Source organism: Micromys minutus, assembly GCF_963924665.1.
Source record: "Micromys minutus genome assembly, chromosome: 6".
NCBI lineage: Eukaryota > Metazoa > Chordata > Mammalia > Rodentia > Muridae > Micromys > Micromys minutus.
Genome location: NC_137975.1, coordinates 5,055,942 through 5,071,704, shown reverse-complemented (window position 1 = coordinate 5,071,704; position 15,763 = coordinate 5,055,942). Strand labels below are relative to the sequence as shown.

At 37.2% G+C, this 15,763-nt stretch overlaps 1 protein-coding gene and 1 pseudogene across 2 annotated transcripts in view; one reads left to right on the top strand and one right to left on the bottom strand.

The window, feature by feature from the left end:
- The window catches only part of LOC308421688 (contactin-associated protein like 5-2-like), a gene marked incomplete at both ends in the record, with an annotated part of 257,115 nt that overhangs the window by 11,379 nt on the left and 229,973 nt on the right, over window positions 1-15,763 (bottom strand).
- LOC308421656 (ubiquitin-conjugating enzyme E2 N-like) lies at window positions 11,488-15,464 on the top strand (annotated as a pseudogene). The gene is made up of 3 exons: window positions 11,488-11,573; window positions 13,876-13,924; window positions 14,970-15,464. The product of its transcript is annotated as a ubiquitin-conjugating enzyme E2 N-like (transcript).

Below are 15,763 nucleotides of genomic sequence, written 5' to 3'. Positions count from 1 at the left end.
TATGTCTCTCCTTTCATTTCTGATTTTTTCAATTTGGGTACACACTCTGTGCCCTCAGGTTAGTCTGGCTAAGGGTTTATCAATCTTATGGATTTTGTCAAAGAACTATCTCTTGGTTTTGTTCATTCTTTATATAATTCTTTTGTTTGTTTGTTTATATTTTGTTGATTTTAGCTCTAAGTTTGATTATTTCTTGCTGTCTACTTCTCTTGGGTGTATGTGCATCTTTTCATTCTAGAGCTGGCAGATCTTCAGTCAAGTTACTAGTGTATGCTCTCTCCAATTTCGTTATGGAGTCTCTCAGCACCATGAGTTTTCATCTAGCACTGTTTTAATTGTTTCCCATAAGTTTGGATATGCTATACCTTCATTTTTGTTAAATTATAAAAAGTGTTTGATTTCTTTCTTTAATTCTTCATTGACCAAGTTATCGAGTAGAGCATTGTTTAGCTTCTATGTGTATGTGAGCTTTTTGTTGTTTTTATTATTATTGAAGGCTTATCTTAGTCCATGATGATCTGATAGAATAAATGGGATTATTTCAATATTCTTGATTCTGTTGAGGACTGTTTCGTGACCGACTATGTGGTTTGATGTGGAGATCTTTGATCCACTTACACTTGAGGTTTGTACAAGGAGATAAGAAAGGGTCTATTTTCATTCTTTTGCATGCTGAGTGCCAGTTGGACCAGCACCATTTGTTGAATAGGCTGTCCTTTTTCCATTGAATGTTTACTGCTCCTTTGTCAAAAATCAGGTGACCATATACATGAGGGCTCATTTCTGGATCTTCTATTCTATTCCATTGATCCACATGCCTATTTCTGTACCAGTACCATGCAGTTTTCAGCACAATTGCCTTGTAACATAGATTGAGGTCAGGGATAGTGATTCCAGCAGATGTTTTTTTTTTTTTTTTTTTTTTTGTTGAGGATGGATTTCGCTATTCTAGGTCTTTTGTTATTCCATATGAAATTGCACATTGATCTTTCAAATTCCATGAAGAACTGTGTTGGAATTTTGATGGGGATTGTGCTGAATCTGTAGATTGCTTTTGGTAGGATGGCCATTTTTAAAATGTTGATTTTTGTAATCCATGAGCATGGGTGATCATTCCATTTTCTGAGATCCTCCTCAATTTCTTTCTTTAGAGGTTTAAAGTTCTTGTCGTACAGGTCCTTCACTTGCTTAGTTAAAGTCACACCAAAAAATTTCATAGTTTTTGTGAGGATTGTGAAGGGTACCTTTTCCCTAATTTCTTTCTCCACATGTTTGTCCTTTGAGTATAGGAAGACTACTGATTTGTTTGAGTTGATTTTGTATCCAGCCACTTTGCTGAACTTGTTTATCAGCTGTAGGAGTTCTTGGATGGAATTTTTGGGGTCACTTAAGTACACTATCATGTCACCGGCAAAGAATGATGTTTTTATCTCTTCCTTTCTGATTTGTATCCCCTTGATCTCCTTTTACTGTCTAATTGCTCCATCCAGGACTTCCAGTACTATGTTGAATAGGTAGGGGGAGAGTAGGTAGCCTTGTGGAGTCCCTGATTTTAGTGGGATTGCTTCAAGTTTCCCACCATTAAGTTTGATGTTGGCTGTATATTGCTTTCATTATGTTTAAGTATGGACCTTGGATTCCTGTTCTTTCCAGGACTTTTAACATAAAGGGGTGTTGAATTTTGTCAAATGCTTTCTCAGCATCTAGTGAGATGACCATGTGATTTTGTTCTTTGAATTTGTTTATATGGTGGATTACATTGATGGATTTACTTATATTAAACCATCCCTGCATCCCAGAAATGAAGCCTACTTGGTCATGATGAATGATCATTTTGCTGTGTTCTTGGATTCGGTTTCCAAGGATTTTGTTGAGTAATTTTGCATCAATGTTCATCAGTGAGATTGTTCTGAAGTTCACTTTCCTTGTAGGGTCTTTGTGTGGTTTAGGTACTAGGGTTATTGTAGCCTCAAAAAATGATTTAGGTAGTATTCCATCTGATTCTATCTTCTGGAATAATTTGGAGAGTATTGGTGTTATGTCCGCAATAAATGTCTGATAAAATTCTGTACTTAACCCGTCTGTACCTGGGCTTTTTTTGTTTGGGAGGCTTTTGATGACGTCTTCTATTTCTTTAGGTGTTATAGGTTTATTTTGGTGGTTTACTTGTTGACCAAATTCTTAAGAAAATTGCTGCATCTAGAAAATATCATTCTGAGTGACACAACCCAGTCACAAAAGAACTGACATAATATGCAGTCACTGATAGTGGGATGCTAACCCCAGAGGCTCGCACTGCCCCAGAAACAACTCACAGACTGTATGAAGTCCAAGAAATAAAGAAACAAAATAAAACAAAACAAAAAAATCTTTATACAACAAGAAAACTTTGACTATTTCCATGTTACATTTTGTTTTACATGTACTTTATGCTCATTGTAACTATTAAGTTTTCAATGCATACTATCAAACCTTTAAAAATATCAAGTACTGACTTAAAAATATATTCATACAGTTTTATGTAAAATTATTTTAAAATCTGAAAAAAAGTACTTACAAAATATATTGTATAATTTAATGCAAAAAAATGCTTAAAATCTGTACATTTATCTTTGTTTTGTAAAATAAAGTTTTTTAAAAAATGAAATCAATTTCAGTGGGCTGCACAGTATCTAGAATGAAATGTGTTCACTTTAATCTTGCAAAGTAATGAGTTTTGAACCACTAACACCATCTTGATAGAAAATTTTTATCGCTTTTAAAAGTTGAGCCATTTGTTTGTGACAATTCTTCTACTTCAGCCCTGGCCTCTGGCAGCCACCATGCCTAATCCAGGGTGTGACTATTTCAAAACTTAAGAGAATTATACAGAGTATGAGAAATCTTTACTCTGCCATCCTTCAGCTTGATAGTTTCGAATTTATCTGTGCTTTTGTGGGAAATCAGTCTGTTCCCTTTAAACTATATAATTTAATCATTTGCCAATTGTTAAATATGTGGGAATGTGGTATAATTTGAAAAGATTGTCACATTGATTTTTAAGTTACTGGACTTGAGAAACTCAGAATCTCATAAGTTTGTAGCTGTTCTCATCTGTGTTAGATTTCTAAGTATTTATGTGGCTTGTGATTCTGTTGTGTATGTCTAAGTTGACAAATACAGAAGCACTTTTCATGTATTTGTTTTCAAACTACATATAGTACTTGGTAAACTTTACATTCTTTTTGTGTGTTATTTTCATTCTAGAGACAGGTCTTATATAGCCCAAGTTAGCTTCAAAATCTTTCGGTAACTAAAGTTTGAGTTCCTCAGCCAACTTTCTTCACCCCTAAGTGCTGGAATTACAGACCTGACACCCTGCTCAACTATTTTGGAAATTTTCCATTCAAATATTTTATTCACCTTTATCTTTTTGCTAAGTTGTTGGAATACATTATATTCCCTAAATAAAATTATTAGATATATATTAGGTAAATTCTTCTGTATTCTATGGCTTACCCTTTTATTTTCCTTTATTCAATATTATATGAAATAAACTTCAGCACAGATTACTAAAAATCCAAACCATGACAGGAGAAATTATTGGATTTTCATTTGATTAATGGGGATTTTGAAAGGGAAAGACTATCCTTGTGATTTTTAGCAACATTTTATTTTATCACTAGTGAGTTATCTTCCCTGACTCAAAGCCACAAACATTTTATTTTCTATTTCCTAAATGTGCTAAATATTCACCCAGTTTTCTGCTCAGTATACATTTAGTTATTATTTCATTCATTTGCTGATATGATATATCAAACATGATTTCTCCTGAGAATTTTCCAGAAGTGTTTATCAAAAATGCATGCTTTTAATTATAAAATAAGAATTCCATTGTCAGCTCTTTACTTGTAAATATACAAATGGATTTTGTCTAAAAAAAAATAAAGAAAGCAAACTAAGTCAATGTTTGTTATCTTAATGTGTATTGTGTCTGATGTTGCTATAGAGTTCAGTATTTTTGTTTCAGTTTAGTCTTTTCTGGTATCTGTTTTTAATTGATTTATTTTCTGTGTTTTGTACCTTTCCATTCTCCCTTTTGTTTTCTTCCCTTTTTCCTATTCCCCTTCTTGTCTACCCTCAGACTGTTCCATATCCCATACCTACTTCCTCATCTGCACAAGAATGTTTCCACCCTCTAACCCTTAAAACTACCAGATCTCTGCACTCCCTGGGGCCACCTTTCTATTGAGGGTTAAGTGCAATTTCTTTGAGTGAGTCCAGACATGGCAGTTCTCTGTTCTATATGTGCTGGGGGCCTTATATAAGCTGATACATGCTGCCTGCTTGATGGCCCAATTTTTTAGAGATCTTGAAATTCTAGGTTAGGTGAGACTGCTGGTTCTTCTATAGTACCACAGAGGTAGTGCTTATCCTCAGCTTCTTCCAGCTTTTCTTTAATTCAACCACAGGAGTCAGTAGCTTTTGTCCATTGGTTGAGTATCAGCATTTGTCTCTTTCAGTTGCTTGTGGGTCTTTCAGAGGGCAGTCACAATAGGCCGCTTTTTGGAAGCATATCATAACCTCCGTAATAGTATTAGGTATGGTAGCATCACATTGACCTGGATCACAGTTTGGACCTGTCACTGCACTCCCTTACTTGAGGCTCTTCTCCATTTTTATCACTGTACTTTTTTCAGATAGGAACAATTATAGGTCAGAGTTTTTGATTGAAGTATGGGGATGGCAACCCTATATGTTACTTTATGCCCTGTCTTTCTGCTGGAGGTGGGCTCTACTGAAGCTCAGAGCATGTATTACACCATACACAATAATATTAGGAGACTTCAACACCCCACTCTAAACAATGGACCGATCATGAATATAGAAACTGAACAGAGACACAGTAAAACTAACAGAAGTTATGAACCAAATAATTTTAACAGACATCTATAGAATATTTCAACCTAAAACAAAAGAATATACCTTCTTTTCTGCAACTCATGGCACCCTGTCCTAAATTGACCATATTTAGGTAGTATTCCATCTGATTCTATCTTTTGGAATATTTTGGAGAGCATTGGTGTTATATCTGCACTAAATGTCTGATAAAATTCTGCACTGAACCCGTCTGGACCTGGGCTTTTTTTTGGTTGGGAGGCTTTTGATGACTTCTTCTATTTCTTTAGGTGTTATAGGGTTATTTAGATGGTTTACTTGGTCCTGGTTAAACTTTGGGAACTTGTATCTGTCTAGGAATTCGTCCATTTCCTCCAGATTTTCCAATTTTGTGGAGTATAAGTTTTTGTAGTAGGATCTGATGATTTCTTGAATTTCCTTAGTTTCAGTTGTTATGTCACAACTTTCCTTTCTGATTTTGTTAATTTGTATACTCTCTCTTTGCCCTCTAGTTACTCTTGCTAGGGGTTTATCAATCTTGTTGATTTTCTCAAAGAACCAACTCTTGGTTTTGTTGATTTTTTTTCAATGGTTCTTTTTGTTTCTATTTGATCTATTTCTGCTATAATTTTGATTATTTCTTGCCATCTACTCTTCTTGGGTATATATGCTTCCTTTTGTTCTAGGGCTTTTAGCTGTGCTGTCAGGTTGCTGATGTAAGCTCTCTCAAGTTTCTTTTTGGAAGCACTTAGGGCTATGAGTTTTCCTCTCAGTACTGCTTTCATTGCTTCTTATAGGTTTGGGTATGTTGAGTTTTCGTTTTTGTTGAATTCTAAACAGTCCTTAATTTCTTTCTTTATTTCTTCTTTGGCCCTGCTATCATTTAGCAGAGCGTTATTTAGTTTCCATATGTACATAGGCTTTTTGTTGTCTTTATTGTAGTTAAAGACCAGCCGTAGACCATGGTGATCTGAAAGAATGCATGGGAGTATTTCAATCTTCTTATAAAGATTGAGGCTCGTTCTGTGTCCAATTATGTGGTCAATTTTCGAGAAGGTGCCATGGAGTGCTGAGAAGAAGGTGTATTCTTTACTTTAGGATTATATGTTCTGTATATATTTATTAATTCTAGTTGGTCCAAAGTCTCTGCTAGTTTTTCAGTGTCCTTGTTTAGTTTCTGTTTCTATGATCTGTCCATTGGTGAGAGTGGGGTACTAAAGTCTCCCACTATTATTGTGTGGTGTGAAATGTATTTCTTGAGCTTTAGTAGGGTTTCTTTTATGAATGTGGGTGCTGTTTTATTTGGAGCATATATGTTAAGAATTGAGAGTTCCTCCTGACAGATTTCCTCTTTAATGTGTAAAAAGTGTCCTTCCTTAACTTTTATGATAACTTTTGGTTGGAAATTTACTTTATTCGGTATTAGAATAGCCACTCCAGCTTGCTTCTTGGGGCCGTTTGCTTGGATGTTTTTTTCCCACCCTTTTACTCTGAGATAGTGTCTGTCTTTGTCTCTGAGATGAGTTTCCTGTATGCATCAAAAGGCTGGATTTTGTTTATGTATCCAGTCTGATAGTCTATGTCTCTTTATTGGGGAGTTGAGTCCATTTATGTTAATAGATATCAAGGAATAGTTGTTTCTGTTTCCTGCCATTATTGCCTTTGTGGGTTGAGTTGTGTCAGTGTCTTTTTCTTCATTTAGTTTTCTTGTTTAGGAGTTTTCTGGTTTTTACTAGGCTGTATTTTCCCTCATTGTATTGGCTTTTCCACCTATAATTCTTTGTAGTGCTGGGTTTGTGTTCAGATATTGTGTAAATTTTGATTTGTCTTGAAATATCTTCATCTCTCCATCGATGGTGATTGATAGTTTTGATGGGTATAGCAGCTTGGGCTGGCACTTGTGCTCTCTTAGGGTGTGCATGATGTCTGTCCAAGCTCTTCTAGCTTTCATAGTCTCTGTTGAGAAATCGGGTGTGATTCTGATTGGCCTGCCTTTATATGTTACCTGACCTTTTTCCCTTACTGCTTTTAGTATTCTTTCTTTGCTTTGGGCACTTGGTGTTTTGACTATTATGTGTCGGGAGGTATTTCTTTTCTGATCCAACCTATTTAGAGTTCTGAAGGCTTCTTTTATGCTCGTGGTCATTTCATTCTTGAGGGTTGGGAAGTTTTCTTCTATGATTTTGTTGAAGATATTTACTGTGCCTCTTAGTTGATACTCTTCTCCCTCTTTTATTGCTATTATCCTTAGGTTAGGTCTTCTCATTGTGTCCTGGATTTCCTGGACATTTTGTGTTAGGAGCTTTTTGTTTTTTGCATCTTCTCTGGCTGTTTTGTCTATGTTTACAATGTTGTCTTCTGCCCCCGAGATTCTCTCTTCTATCTCTTCTAGTCTATTGGAAATGCTTGCTTCTGTGACTCCTGATTTCTTTTTTATGTGTTCTACCTCTAGGGTTATCTCTTTTAGTGTTTTATTTATTGTGTCAATTTTTTTTTTAAATTCCCTCATCTCTTTGGTTCTGTTTTCCTCTAGTTCTTTGAGGTCTTTGAGTGTTTTCCTTGTTTCCTCTTTGAAAGCATCTGAATCTTTTTGCTTTCCCTCCGTTCTTGTTTAAGTATGTCTATCAGCATCTTGAGGTATGACTTCAGGTCTGTGTCTTCTTTTCCTGGAGTGTTTGGCATTCCAATGTTTGCTGTTATGGGAGAGCTGGGTTCTGGTATTGCCAGGTTGTCTTGGTTTCCTTGGGACATACTCTTTCTCTTTCCTCTTGCCATCTTGTTGTCAGTGATATGTTCTTGCCTTTCCCTTGTATCTGGTCTGTGTCCCTGGATCTCCACTGGTCCAGGTGTCAGATTGGCCAAGCCCTGTTCTGTGCCCTGAGGTCGCCACAGGGTGGAAACAGAAGTTCCATAGTTCTGTTCCTGGTCCCTGGATCAGGCAGGCCTGGGGGTGCGCTTACTGTGTGCACCTCGCAGAGATCCCTCTGCTCCCTGGCTGCCCAGATCTCCTACTCATCAATCTTTAAAGCTTTAGGAGCTGCTGTTTCAAGTGGCAGATGGGCTGCACCCTGTTCTGTGCCCTGAAGTTGCCTTTAGTTTGCTTTCTGTTGCTGTGATAAACACCACAATCAAATGCAACTTTTAGAAGCAATAGTTTATTCCAGCTTAGAATCCATCATTCATGTAGCTCAGGCCAACAACTCATAACTGGAACGTAAAGCCAGGTACTGAAGCAGACGGCGTTGAAGAAAACTGCTTACTGGCTTGCTCCTTGTGGCTTGCTCAGCCTGCTTTCTTGTATAATCCAATACTACAAGTCCAGTGAAGTTACCACTCACAATGGGCTGAGCTCTCCCACATCAATCATCAATTAAGAAAGTGCTTCCAACACTAACTCCAGACTTGCCTACAAGCCAATTTGTTGAAAGCTATTGCTCAGTTGAGGTTCTCTTCCCAATTGTCTATAGTCTGTATCAACTTGACAATAAGAACTAACCAGCTTTTATCTGATAAGAGGTAAAAGATATATAAAAGTTTGCTTGATTAGGAAGAACACATAAACTTATATTAATTAAAAACAAAAAGTTCATCAGGCAGTTGAATCCCAGCACTTAGAAAACAGAGACAGTTGTATCTCTGAGTTTGAGGCCAGCCTGCATTACAGAAGAAGTTGGAGGACCACCAGGGATTTCCATATAAACCCTGTCTCAAAACAAATGAACAAAAAACTAAAAAGCTCATTTTCTCTTAATAAATGCTTTTTAGTAGTTGTAAAAAAAACACAAAAATATGTAAGTAGACAGAAGATAGAGGGTAGATGGATAGACAGATGTGATATAAGAAGACAAACAGAAAAAAAAAACAGAAGTTAACTTAGGTAGGATATGTCTACAATACAGTCTAAGAACATGAGTGTCTAAACATCAGCTTACCAATGACAGAAATAACAATGCTAAAATGGAAGCAGATAAGCCTAAAACTCCTTAACACCACACATTAAAACTGCAGAGAACCAAGGAATGCTGAGACCAGGAGAAATATCCTTCCTCAAGGAATCATCAGTTGCTTATCACAAACCAAAACCAACTGGTAAACTCTGAAAACCCATACAAGTACCATTGTATAGATCAAGTAATGTTTATTTCTGTATCTAAGAACATATATTTGTACACATATATGTATATAACAACACCTAGAAAAAAACAAGGTCGTGAATTTGAAACACAGCAAAATGGGGTATATTTGAAGGTTTAGAGAGAGGAAAGGGAAGAAGGAAATTATGTAATTATAATAAAAATGTAAATGGTATTTTTTTCACTGCCTGAATAATCGAACACAAGTTAATTAGTTGCCTGACCACAACCGTTGTGCAATGGCACCTCTGTAGATATAAGACAGTGAATGCTGAATTGCAAACACTTCAGCAACATAACTAAATTTTAAATATCTTTGTATCAGACTCCTGGGTAATATTTTTAAGTGTATTTTCCACAGAGAAATTAATGTTGACAGTTTATGCTAATATTTATAGGTGGCATTAAAATCATTCCTTTGGACTGAAGATACAAAAGGATTTCCTCCTGCCAAGGCATGGAGTCAGAGCTAACTGAGGACCATCAATTCATTTATTCCTGTTTCTTACTTTTTAAAAATAAATGAGAAAAATTGGAGCATTTTATGTCCCAGTAGTAATTCTTTGAACAGGGCTCAAATGATCTATAGTAACTGCCCTGAACTTGGATTTCACAGCTCAGTGTACAAAATCTAAACATAAATAATTAGTTTTCTCATAGCAATGTGCCTACATTTATGGGCAGCTCTGAACACAGGACTTCTGGGTGATCCCTCTGAGGCTATCACAGTCTCGGACTTGACTATAGTAATCATGTAATTCCAGGTACCAGAATGAAATATAGGAATAAAAGAGAAGATGGGGAAACAGTTTAATTAGTAAAGGAATGGCCACCCAATGGCAAAGAGTAAAGGTTTTATCCTGAGAACCATGCAAAAAGCTCAGTATAGTAAGATGCCCCTGTCAGAGTTTGAGAGGTAGAAACAATAGGATCACTAGGACTTGATTGCCTGTAAGTCTAACCAGTGATCTCGGGACCACTGAGAGGGTCTGTCTCAGAAAATAAGAGAAATCAACTAAGATTCCTAGTACCCATCTCTTGCCTCTACATGTAAGAATACACACATACGTGTATACATGTACATGCAAAAGCTCACTCAAAGTAGAAGAGTCTGCCTCATCCTAAATATACATTCCAAACTGGGAGATTGTAACATATCCACAAGGTCTTCTAGCTACTTAGATTGAGTCACTTTTATTCTAAGTCCATCAGAAATGTAAACTATTATATATTTCTTTAATGTGGGCATTTTTAAACATTCTGGCCACAAGGTATTCTATGAATATCTTAATGCAATGCCATCTTAAAATATCTACATATATTTTAAAATATAGTAGTGTTTATTTTGTATAAATACAATTGAAACTATGTATACTGGCTGGTTTATGTCAACTTGACACAAGCTGGAGTTATCAAAGAGAAAGGAGCTTCAGCTGAGAAAATGCCTCTGTGAGATCCAGCTGTAAAGCATTTCTAAACTAGTGATTAAATAGGGAGGTCCCAGCCCATTGTGGGTGGTGCCATCCCTGGGCTGGTAGACCTGGGTTCTATAGAAAAGCTGAGCAAGCCACAGAAAGCAAGCCAGTAAGTAACATCCCTCCATGGCCTCTGCACCAGCTCCTACTTCCTGACCTGCTTGAGTTCCGGTCCTGACTTCCTTTGGTGATGAACAGAGATGTGGAAGTGTGAGCTGAATAAACCTTTTCCCCCAACTTGCTTCTTGGTCATGATATTTTCTGCAGGAATAGAATCCCTGATTAAGACACCATGTAAAGCAAAAATTTGCAGTTTATGTCCCATGGCTTAGCCTTTGCATAAACTATTCCTGTGTTTATATGTCTAGGACAGTGCATTAAAAAATATTGAAAACCATTGTATAGATCATTATAACTTACAAAAGTGTTTATTACCAAGTCAAACTGTTCTTTCTCTAGTTATTCTTGTAGTTATCCAGTAGGTGAGAACTACAGCTGAAACCCACAGTAAGCAACCCTCAACATCTATAGAAGGTACAAACTAGATCTTTTGAATTAAAGAATAAGAACTGTTTCACAGAGTTGGAACTTAAGTAGAAGAACAGGAACTGTGCTGATTAATATCACCACCTAGACACATTGTAGAGTCACCTAGGAAACAATCTCGATAATATGTCTGAGGGATTTTATACTTTTCATTTTTTTCTTTTTTTTACTTGAGATGAGCCAAAGAATCTCATGAGTTGTGACCTCAGACTGACCCATAGTAAAGAAGCAGAGAAAGTCGGATGCTGGTACTCAGATGAATTTCTCCTTTTTATTCATTTCAGGAATACAACATTTAAAGTGGCACAGCACTCCACATCTAAACAAATCTAGAACCTTCCTTGGAGACATGCCCAGAGCATTGTCTCTAGGATGACTCTAGAGTCTGTCAAGTTGACAATCTACATAAACAACCATAACAAGAAGTATTAACTTCCATGACACAGTGAAAGAATATGAGTCTCAGAGAAAATGCTCAGTATCTCAACATATCTGAAGGAAGCCGTGCCCAGACACAGTCATGTCTGACCAGCACTGTGCTGTAAGTTGTTGAAGGAATATGTTCTCTGCTAAAACTAAAATCTATTCTAATTTTCTTCTTAGACTTTAGTAAACATTTTCTCCATAACCTCATTAACCCCTGGCAAAGTATACCCTCAGAGAGAAAACCTCCTTTCCTCAGAGAAAAGGCAAATTTTACTGCCCAGGAAATTAATGAGCTTGGTCATGTGCTGATTTTTTTCTTCAAATGGTGTGTGTGTGTGAGAGAGAGAGAGAGAGAGAGAGAGAGAGAGAGAGAGAGAGAGAGAGAGAGAGAGCCACCAGAGGTGAACATCTGATGTTTTTCCTAGCCATTTTCCACTTATTTTTTTAATATAGACTCAGTCACTGAACCTGGAACTCACCAGTTTAATTCTATTTGATTGTATATAAATATGATAATATTCAGGAGTTTTTAGACATTTAATTATGCGGATATATGCTTGATGTGTTTAAGGTGTCCAATCATTATCCCTATTTCAGGAAATGTCACAGGGATCCGTCTGTATAGTCACACTCCCCAAACACTGGAGTACAGACACACATCCAGGTTTTATGTGGGTGCTGAGCATCTGAGCTCAAGTACTCATGTCTGGCTTACCAACTGAATTATTTCCCCATAGATTAACATGATGTTTAAAATAACCATTTAGCCACACCCTGGTAAGATGGAGTGTGTTTTAGGGGATTTCAGTATAAGGTGTTTAGAAGTAGTGGGGTTTGGAATCACTAATTAAGGATGACACAAGCTCAGAGCCTGTGCTATCTGAACAGAGACTGAGCCTGATCATACATACACCAGTGTACACATTAACCACTGGGATTTCCAGCCCAGAGGCTCTATTAGCAAGGCTCTTCCCTTGCTCCTGTCTGGAGAGGAAATCCCATCTGCTTCTGTGGATCTCTGATGGCTCTGGAGCTTCTCACTGCACTGGATGCCTCCTGCTTTGCTGGTAGCTGAACTTTAGTCACAGTGAGAAACCTCTACACTTTTATGGCCCAGAAGGAAACAAGGCAATGTGATCCCTGACTTCCCAGTAGGATCAGTGAAATCTAGGAGAGGGCCACTGTCCTTCAAATTCCCAATTGCTCGGTCATGTTCTATCATGTACATTAGCTGAATGTAGAGTTTGGAGACTCAACCAGTGAACCGTGATGAATGGCCCCTGGCCTCAACTTACCATTGCTTGTCACATTTATCACAGACATTTAACTTAGAGTTTGGGTATTTTTCTAAAAGGAACATACCCTTTCCTTTTTTTTCTGTCAGATTCCATAGGCCACAAAAGTCACAAATTATCTTTATTAAAAATTATATTGGATTTAAAGTTTGTGCTAGGAAAAGCACTTAGAGTGGACTAAGTACAAAGTTTTTGTTAACTTACATTAATAAAAAAATTTTAACATTAGGCAGTCTGGACCTAGTGTGAAATTTTGGCTTTAGATATTACCAGACATGTTGATTATTTTGACTTTTATTTCATTATCCACAAGATTTAGCATGCATTGTCCTGAGTATAAAGTGGTGTTAGAGGGTACATCCATCCCTTTTTCTCCATGAAAAAAGGAATAGCAAAGATGTAAATACTTGGTAAATTTGGCCTTCTTGAAAATATTAGGACTTTTGCTTGTAGTCAGCCCATCATTCAAAACAGGGGTACATGGGCCTTCTTAATACAGGGAAAGCTAGGGAGTGTGTTAGGATATAAAATCTAGGATATCCATTCCTTAAAAATTACATAAAATGTTCAAATTTAGAAGTATCACAGTGCCCTATTAAGAAATGAACATTAATACTTGGTGGTTATACCTGAAAATGTTATTTTTCATCTTTTCTTTCAATTAAACATTTATGTAACACATCCTTCCGACACAGTAGTTTATCATTAAATAATGATCCCTGAGTTATATTGGTGATATTTCTACTTATTAACAAATATTCCCAGAGTGTCTTACAAATTAATTGTGGACACTTACAACTATATAATAAATGTGATATATGCTCTTTGAATATAGCTGACTAAAGACAACAGGCTGAAGAAATGACTAAATGAGCAAAATGTTCTTTTGCAAATATGAGTTCCTGCATAAAATATTTTTAGGGATGGTGATGCTCATTTGTGAACTAGTTTGGTGTGGGAGAGATAGGAATGTATCTACACATATACTGTACACATGTACCTGTATATGCACAAGGAATCAAATAAATAAGAGAACAGTGGTTTTTCATATGTTTTCCATAGGCAGTGTCTGTTTCTTTGCCTCTTTATATTTGTATTGACTTATGGTAAATTTCTTAGCAGGAATTCATTGGAAGTGATGCTGCCAGTCCCAGGTCCAACATTCTTCCTGGTAAAGAGACTATGTGAAGATACTCTAAAAATTACCAGCCTTCCATATGTTTGATTGAGGCAACACACATGAAAGTGGATCCTTTAGACTATGAAGAGTAACTTTCCTTTCATCGAGTAATCCTATGATTAAGTGACCAGAAGAACTCAAACTACAGCCCAGCCCAGCTGCAACAACTCAAGTTCCAAACCTTCAAATTCACAGATTGTAGTTTTGTGAGACAGCACAATATTTTAATGTCTAATAACAGACACTTGGAACTGTGTATTATCTCTCTATTAACTGTTAAATGAGGTACTGAAGGTCTAGTCTTTGTGGCTCACTGTCAAGCATGTGGCAAACAATGTTTAAACATCACATGACAACATTGAACAGTACAACTGTAGAAGAAGACTACAGTTTTCAAAATTATCTGTATTTATATTTCAAATGGTATCCCCTTCCTAACACCCCGCTCTAATCCCCCCTCCCCCTCCACTTTTTTTTTCCATGAAGGTGCACCCTCTTCCAATAATCTTCTCCTCCTCAATGCCTTGGAATTCCCTTAAACTAGGAAAACACCTCTTCACTGGACCAAAGACTTCTTGTGCCATTGATGCCAGACAATGCTTTTTTCTGCTACATATGTGTGCTCAGTGGTTGGTGTTTTAGTCCACTGGAGTTTTGGAGGGTTTGGTTGATTGATAATGTTGTTCTTCCCATGAGGTTAAAACCCTTTGAGCTCCTTCAGTTCTTTCTCTAGTACCTTCAGTGGGGTCCTGTATTCAGTCTGATGGTTAGCTGCAAGCATTCTCAGGTGTATCAGTATGACTCTGGCAGAGCATCTGAAGAGGCATCCATATCAGGTTCTGGCCAGTATGCAAAACTTGGCATCAGCAATCATACGTGGGTTTGGTGGCTGCATAGGGGTGGATTCCGAGATGGAGCAGTCTCTGATTGATCTTTTCTTCAATCCCTGCTTCCTCTATTTGACCTTCTATTTCCTCCTGTGAGTGTTTTGTTTTATATTCTAAGAAAGACTGAGGCAACTCGTGTGTGAGGCAAGTGGAGTTGGAGACAAGAGCAGAGCCCAAACTTGGGATCTGACAAGCTGGCCGGCCTGCCCAGCAGGATCATCAAGGAAACCTAGTGCTTGCTGGCAGAACCAGTTGCTGGCATTAAAGCAGAACCAGATGGAAGCCTGTTATTTTTATGTGTTCATTGCTGGTCCCCAGGATTTCCCCTTTGAGGGAGGGACATTTAAACATGAACTATTCCTTCCAGAATACCCAGTGGCAGCACCTAAAGTATGTTTCATGACCAAAACTTATCATGCTAATGTAAACAAATTGGGAAGAATATCGTTAGATATTTTAAAGATAAGTGGCCCCCAGCACTGCAGATCCAGACAATTCTGCTATTAATCCAGGCTTTGTCAAGTGCTCCTAATCCAGATGATCCATTAGCAAATGTTGTAGCCAAGCAGTGGAAGAGCAACAAAGCCCAAACCATAGAAACAGCAAGAGCATGCCCTAGGATCTATGCCATGAACATTATTTAAGTCGATCAGATCATCAAGTATGCACCACTTCTCCAGTTCTGCCAAGAAGTCTTCATTTTTTTTTGTTTTCATTTAATGGATGCAGTCTTAGAAACATACAGAATGAAAGCCCAGGCATCTTTAACTTTGGTGATTACATGCACATTAGCAAATGTGTCTGGTTCTAATTCACCATCAGGAAAGCATGAGCAGTGGCTAGAAGTATTGCCTGGGCTGCTGAGAGTTTCTAAGAAGCAGGATTCTAAGCTGATTCCTTCCCCATCATGGTTTAAGTACAAAGCACCATGAATGAAGGTAAG